The following is an 8544-nucleotide window of genomic DNA, read 5'->3' as shown; positions in this document are numbered from 1 at the left end:
CAGTATGCTTTCCTCCGGCTGCCAAACTGAGAAGGAAAGAAGGTGTTAGGGTCACTTTCCTGAAGAGCTGCCATGTATGTGGCATCTCTTGTGACTTTGTGAGCTCTTCCTTCAACCTCCTAAATGTTCTCAGATATAGGAGACGCCCAGAAATTCAGTAGTGCAATAAAATGCATCAATTTGCATACTAAGCACAAGTAGCATATTTCAGAAGTAAAAGAGGCCCTCCATGTGATTTTCTAGTAAGAATGCTAACACTTCTTGGTACAATCTGGTAATATATATTTATATTAGGATACTAGAGGAAAAAAGAATTATTCTGATAAAAACAAAAAAGTAGACTGTCCAATTTCTTGTTTTTAATAGATTCAGAGAATCAAAACAAAATGAATACCAAAGAGAATGGTCGATTTTCATTCTTCTACATATAGCTGCCCAGTTTTCCCAGCACCATTTATTGAAGAGACTCTTTTTTCCACTGTATATTTTTTCCTGTTTTGTCGAAGATTATTTGGCCATAGAGTTGAAGGTCCATATGTGGGCTCTCTACTCTGTTCCACTGGACTATGTATCTGATTTTATGCCAGTACCATGCTGTCTTGGTGATCACAGCTTTGTAGTAAAGCTTGAAATCAGGTAACGTGATGCCCCCAGTTTTACTTTTGTTTTTCAATATTTCCTTAGCAATTTGGGGTCTCTTCTGATTCCATACAAATTTTTGGATTATTTGCTCCAGGTCTTTGAAGAATACCAGTGGAGTTTTGATTGGAATGGCATTAAAAGTATAGATTGCTCTAGGCAGTACAGACATTTTAACAATGTTTATTCTTCCGATCCAAGAGCATGGAATGGTCTTCCATCTTTTTGTGTCTTCTTCAATTTCTTTCATGAATGTTCTGTAGTTCCTCAAGTACAGATCCTTTACCTCTTTTGCTAGGTTTATTCCCAGGTATCTTATGGTTCTTGGTGCTATAGTAAATGGAATCGATTCTCTAATTTCCCTTTCTGTATTTTCATTGTTAGTGTATAACAAAACCACTGATTTCTGTACATTGACTTTGTATCCTGCCACGTTACTGAATTGCTGTATGAGTTCTAGTAGTTTGGGGGTGGAGTCTTTTGGGTTTTCCATATAAAGAATCATGTCATTTGCGAAGAGAGAGAGTTTGACTTCTTCATTGCCAATTTGGATACCTTTTATTTCTCTTTGTTGTCTGATTGCTGTTGCTAGGACTTCTAATACTATGTTGAACAAGAGTGGTGAGAGTGGGCATCCTTGTCATGTTCCTGATCTCAACAGGAAGGCTGCAAGCTTTTTCCCATTGAGGATGATATTTGCTGTGGGTTTTTCATAGATAGATTTTATGAAGTTCAGGAATATTCCCTCTATCCCTATACTATGAAGCGTTTTAATCAGGAACAGATGCTGGATTTTGTCAAATGCTTTTTCTGCATTAATTGAGAGGACCATGTGGTTCTTCTCTCTTCTCTTATTAATCTGTTCTATCACATTGATTGATTTGCGAATGTTGAACCATCCTTGTAGCCCAGGGATGAATCCCATCTGGTCATGGTGGATAATTTTTTTAATGTGCTGTTGGATCCTGTTTGCTAGGATCTTGTTGAGAATCTTAGCATCCATATTCATCAGTGATAATGGTCTGAAATTCTCCTTTTTGGTAGGGTCTTTGCCTGGTTTAGGGATCAGGGTAATGCTGGCTTCATAGAAAGAGTCTGGAAGTTTTCCTTCTGCTTCAATTTTTTGAAACAGCTTCAGGAGAATAGGTGTTACGTCTTCTTTGAAAGACCTCAACATGAGACAGGAATCCATCAGAATCCTAGAGGAGAACACAGGCAGTAATCTCTTCGATATCAGCCACAGCAACTTCTTTCAAGATATGTCTCCAAAACCAAAGGAAACAAAAGCCAAAATAAACTTCTGGGACTTCATCAGAATCAAAAGCTTCTGCACAGCAAAGGAAACCAGTCAACAAAACAAAGAGGCAACCCACGGAATGGGAGAAGATATTTGCAAATGACAGTACAGACAAAAAGTTGACATCCAGGATCTATAAAGAACTCCTCAAACTCAACACACACAAAATAGATAATCATATCAAAAAATGGGCAGAAGATATGAACAGACACTTCTCCAATGAAGACATACAAATGGCTATCAGAGAAACGAAAACATGTTCACCATCACTAGCCATCAGGGAGATTCAAATTAAAACCACATTGAGATATCACCTTACACCAGTTAGAATGGCCAAAATTAGCAAGACAGGAAACAACATGTGTTGGAGGGGATGTGGAGAAAGGGGAACCCTCTTACACTGTTGGTGGGAATGCAACTTGGTGCAGCCTCTTTGGAGAACAGTGTGGAGATTCCTCAAGAAATTAAAAATAGAACTTCCCTATGACCCTGCCATTGCACTCCTGGATATTTACCCCAAAGATACAGATGTCATGAAAAGAAGGGCCATCTGTACACCAATGTTTATAGCAGCAATGGCCACGGTTGCCAAACTGTGGAAAGAACCAAGATGCCCTTCAACAGATGAATGGATAAGGAAGATGTGGTCCATATACACTATGGAGTATTATGCCTCCATCAGAAAGGATGAATACCTAACTTCTGTAGCAACATGGATGGGACTGGAAGAGATTATGCTGAGTGAAATAAGTCAAGCAGAGAGTCAATTATCATATGGTTTCACTTATTTGTGGAGCATAACAAATAGCATGGAGGACATGGGGAGTTAGAGAGGAGAAGGGAGTTGGGGGAAGTTGGAAGGGGAGGTGAACCATGAGAGACTATGGACTCTAAAAAACAATCTGAGGGGTTTGAATTGACGGGTGGGTGGGAGGTTGGGGTACCAGGTGGTGGGTATTATAGAGGGCACGAATTGCATGGAGCACTGGGTGTGGTGCAAAAATAATGAATACTGTTATGCTGAAAATAAATAAAAAATAAATGTAAAAAAATCAATTTGTCATTTATTTATCAGTTTATTTGTAAAGGCTATTTATCATTATCTATATATCTCTCTTTACACCAAAAGCAAACTGTCTCGATTACTGTAGCTTTGCAAGTCTTGAAATCAGACAGAATAATTCCTCCAATTTTGTTCTTTTTATTTATTTGTTTATTTTTTTGTTTTTGTAGAATGGTGTTAGTTATTTCAGGACCTTTGTATTTCCATATAGACTTTAGAATCAGCTTTTTAAATTCTATCAAAAAACATATGATATTTCTTAAATTATTAAGGTTCTCTTTAGTGTCATGCTGCAATGTTTTTAGTTTACTATGTGGGGAATTCTTGATAAACTATACTCTAAATATTTTATAAAATTTTTTGCTATAGAAATGGTATTTTAAAAATTTTGGTTTCCAATTGTTCATTGGTACTGTATAGGTATGTAATTTATTTTTGTATATTAATATAGAATCCTACAACCTTGGTAAACTTTTCTTTAACTCTAGGAGCTTTTTTGTATATTTAGTTTTTTCTACATAGACAATCATGACATCTGGGAATATATTTTAAGTCTTCCTTTCTAATCTGAATGTCATTTATTTCTTTTTCTTGCCTCAGTGCACATAATAAGAAATATAATACAATATTATATAGAAGTGGTATGAGTTAGTATCTTTGCCTTGTTCCAGATACTAAGGAGAAAGTATTCAGACCTTTATTAAGTATCAATGATATAGGGACGCCTGGGTGGCTCAGCTGGTTAAGCGACTGCCTTCGGCTCAGGTCATGATCCCAGCGTCCTGGGATCAAGTCCCGCATCGGGCTCCTTGCTCAGCCGGGAGCCTGCTTCTCCCTCTGCCTCTGCTTACCACTCTGTCTGCTTGTGCTCACTCTCGCTCCTCTCTCTCTGACAAATAAATAAATAAAATCTTAAAAAAAAAAGTATCTAATTCCTGTTCTCCTGAAACTGTTCCAAAAAATAGAAATGGAAGGAAAACTTCCAAACTCATTTTATGAGGCCAGCATCACCTTGATCCTAAAACCAGACAAGGATCCCACCAAAAAAGAGAGCTATAGACCGATATCCTTGATGAACACAGATGCGAAAATACTCAACAAAATACTAGCCAATAGGATTCAACAGTACATTAAAAAGATTATTCACCACGACCAAGTGGGATTTATTCCAGGGCTGCAAGGTTGGTTCAACATCCGCAAATCAGTCAATGTGATACAACACATCAATAAAAGAAAGAACAAGAACCATATGATCCTCTCAATAGATGCTGAAAAAGCATTTGACAAAGTACAGCATCCCTTCCTGATCAAAACTCTTCAAAGTGTAGGGATAGAGGGCACATACCTCAATATCATCAAAGCCATCTATGAAAAACCCACCGCAAATATCATTCTCAATGGAGAAAAACTGAAAGCTTTTCCGCTAAGGTCAGGAACATGGCAGGGATGTCCATTATCACCACTGCTATTCAACATAGTACTAGAGGTCCTAGCCTCAGCAATCAGACAACAAAAGGAAATTAAAGGCATCCAAATCGGCAAAGAAGAAGTCAAATTATCACTCTTCACAGATGATATGATACTATATGTGGAAAACCCAAAAGACTCCACTCCAAAACTGCTAGAACTTATACAGGAATTCAGTAAAGTGTCAGGATATAAAATCAATGCACAGAAATCAGTTGCATTTCTCTACACCAACAGCAAGACAGAAGAAAGAGAAATTAAGGAGTCAATCCCATTTACAATTGCACCCAAAACCATAAGATACCTAGGAATAAACCTAACCAAAGAGACACAGAATCTATACTCAGAAAACTATAAAGTACTCATGAAAGAAATTGAGGAAGACACAAAGAAATGGAAAAATGTTCCATGCTCCTGGATTGGAAGAATAAATATTGTGAAAATGTCTATGCTACCTAAAGCAATCTACACATTTAATGCAATTCCTATCAAAGTACCATCCATCTTTTTCAAAGAAATGGAACAAATAATGCTAAAATTTATATGGAACCAGAAAAGACCTCGAATAGCCAAAGGGATATTGAAAAAGAAAGCCAACGTTGGTGGCATCACAATTCTGGACTTCAAGGTCTATTACAAAGCTGTCGTCATCAAGACAGCATGGTACTGGCACAAAAACAGACACATAGATCAATGGAACAGAATAGAGAGCCCAGAAATAGACCCTCAACTCTATGGTCAACTCATCTTCGACAAAGCAGGAAAGAATGTCCAATGGAAAAAAGACAGCCTCTTCAATAAATGGTGCTGGGAAAATTGGACAGCCACATGCAGAAAAATGAAATTGGACCATTTCCTTACACCACACACAAAAATAGACTCAAAATGGATGAAGGACCTCAATGTGCGAAAGGAATCCATCAAAATCCTTGAGGAGAACACAGGCAGCAACCTCTTTGACCTCTGCCGCAGCAACATCTTCCTAGGAACAACGCAAAAGGCAAGGGAAGCAAGGGCAAAAATGAACTATGGGATTTCATCAAGATCAAAAGCTTTTGCACAGCAAAGGAAACATTTAACAAAATCAAAAGACAACTGACAGAATGGGAGAAGATATTTGCAAACGACATATCAGATAAAGGACTAGTGTCCAGAATCTATAAAGAACTTAGCAAACTCAACACCCAAAGAACAAATAATCCAATCAAGAAATGGGCAGAGGACATGAACAGACATTTCTGCAAAGAAGACATCCAGATGGCCAACAGACACATGAAAAAGTGCTCCATATCACTCAGCATCAGGGAAATACAAATCAAAACCACAATGAGATATCACCTCACACCAGTCAGAATGGCTAAAATCATCAAGTCAGGAAATGACAGATGCTGGCGAGGATGCGGAGAAAGGGGAACCCTCCTACACTGTTGGTGGGAATGCAAGCTGGTGCAGCCACTCTGGAAAACAGCATGGAGGTTCCTCAAAATGTTGAAAATAGAACTGCCCTATGACCCAGCAATTGCACTATTGGGTATTTACCCTAAGGATACAAACGTAGTGATCCAAAGGGGCACATGCACCCGAATGTTTATAGCAGCAATGTCCACAATAGCCAAACTATGGAAAGAACCTAGATGTCCATCAACAGATGAATGGATCAAGAAGATGTGGTATATATACACAATGGAATACTATGCAGCCATCAAAAGAAATGAAATCTTGCCATTTGCGACAACATGGATGGAACTAGAGCATATCATGCTTAGCGAAATAAGTCAAGCAGAGAAAGACAACTGTCATATGATCTCCCTGATATGAGGAAGTGGTGATGCAACATGGGGGCTTAAGTGGGTAGGAGAAGAATCAATGAAACAAGATGGGATTGGGAGGGAGACAAACCATAAGTGACTCTTAATCTCACAAAACAAACTGAGGGTTGCTGGGGGGAGGGGGTTTGGGAGAAGGGGGTGGGATTATGGACATTGGGGAGGGTATGTGCTTTGGTGAGTGCTGTGAAGTGTGTAAACCTGGTGATTCACAGACCTGTACCCCTGGGGATAAAAATATATGTTTATAAAAAATAAAAAATAAATTAAAAAAAAGTATCAATGATATAGTCTATAAGTTTTTCATTGATACTGTATATTAGATGGAGGAAGTTCCTCTCTATTCCTAGTTGTATCACAATGGGCATTCAATATGGACAAATGAAAACTTAGCAGATGTTGAGGTTTAATTTTTATTATCCTATCTGTGTAATAGTTATCTTAGAGAGAAAGCATGGGGAAACCATTATAGACATTATCCATACTGTCCACTGCCTGGAGAGTGGTCGTCCAGTCAATTACCAGCAGAATTACCAGAATAGTGAGAGTGAGGAAAAGAAATAGGATAAGAAAGTGTTCCCAAAGGCCAAGCCCCATAGTGCATGCCCTACCACAGGCAGCAGTTCTCACCTTACTACATGTGGAGACCCTATGGGTGTTCACCTCCTGTATTCTGCCCCTCCTATGCAGAGAGAAGAGATGGAAGGTGCAGACAACCAGGGTGGAGGATAACAGGTAGACCAGAAAGACATAATGTGTATCAGGGTTATAGACCATGATTCTGCTAGGACCTTCTTGCTAAAGACAGCCTAGAGAGAATGGCAATGAAGAAGATGAGGAAAATTAAGGAGATGAGACCCAAGGTCAGCAGCCACCTCAGCGTCAGTAGTGCTGCAACAATTACCAACACAGACACCCAGAAAACCTTAAACCACAAGGTGGCAAAGAGACTAAAGGAGATAATCCAGCAGCTGAGAATTCATCAGCTGCAAGCCTGAGCAGGCCAGGGTTGAGTAAATGTGGCCCCATCTCTACCATCATCCAGTGCATTACACATTTTTAAGTGGGATGAAGGTAGATGGAAGTGGTATAAGCAAACTTAGTTCTTCTCTTACAATCAGAACTTAATATCACCTAAATTTGATAATTTTAAAATGGAGCTATAGGCATATTATGTACAGTTGTGATATCTACTAGGTGGACTAAAACCTGAAATGATTTGTTAATTTTTCAAGTACCTTTTTCTGAAGTTATGAATTTGAAATCCTTCAGGGAGTCAAATAAAAGAAGCTACTACTGAAGAGAAACTGGCAAATGGACTGTAGCTGCAATCTTAACTCCAAGTACTTATTGTCAACCAGGAAGGAAGACCTGTGTTTTCAGACATTCTAACTATGCAAGAGAACTTGCATATAAAGATTTTTGCATGATACATCAATAATGAAGCATCAGAGGAAGAAATTAAGGAAATAATTCCACTTATAATTGCACCAAAAATAGTAAGATATTTAAGAATAAACCTAATCAAAGAGACGAAAGGCCTGTACTCTGAAAACTATAAAACAGATGAAAACATTGAATATGACACAAAGAAATGGAAAGACATTCCATGCTCATGGATTAGAAGAAAAAAAATATTGTTAAAATGTCTATACTACCCAAAGCAATCTACACACTTAATGTAATCACTATCAAAATATCAACAGTATTTTTCATAGAATTAGAAAAAACAACTCTAAAATTTGTATGGAGCCACAAAAGACCCTGAATAGCAAAAACAGTCTGGAAGAAGAAAAAGACAAAGATAGAGGCATTAAAATTCCAAACTTCAAGGTATATTATAAGCAGTATGTTACTGGCACCAAAATAGACACATAGATCAATGGAACAGATAGAAAACCCAGAAATGAACTTGCAGCTATGTGGTGAATTAATCTTAGACAAAGCAGGAAAGAATATCTGATGGAAAATGATTTGTCTGGCTACTGTCCAGACAAATGGTGTTGGGAAAACTGCACAGCAACATGCAAAACAATGATGAGACTGGGCCACTTTCTTACACTGTACAGAAAAATAAATTCAAAATGGGTTAAAGACCTAAATGTGAGACATGAAACCATCAAAATCCTACAGGAGAACACAGGCAGTAATTTCTCTGACATCAGCCACAGCAACTTTTTTCTAGATATGTTTCCTAAGGCAAGGGAAACAAATGCAAAAATAAACTGCTTTCATCAATAAACAGCTTCTGC

At 38.1% G+C, this 8544-nt stretch overlaps 1 pseudogene; it reads left to right on the top strand.

The window, feature by feature from the left end:
* The first annotated feature begins 6688 nt into the window (after positions 1-6688).
* On the top strand, positions 6689-7355 carry LOC116568762 (annotated as a pseudogene).
* Positions 7356-8544: the final 1189 nt, after the last annotated feature.

This window comes from Mustela erminea, chromosome 11, assembly GCF_009829155.1.
Source record: "Mustela erminea isolate mMusErm1 chromosome 11, mMusErm1.Pri, whole genome shotgun sequence".
NCBI lineage: Eukaryota > Metazoa > Chordata > Mammalia > Carnivora > Mustelidae > Mustela > Mustela erminea.
The sequence above is the reverse complement of the archived record's forward strand: the minus strand, read 5'-3'. Positions and strand labels throughout refer to the sequence as shown.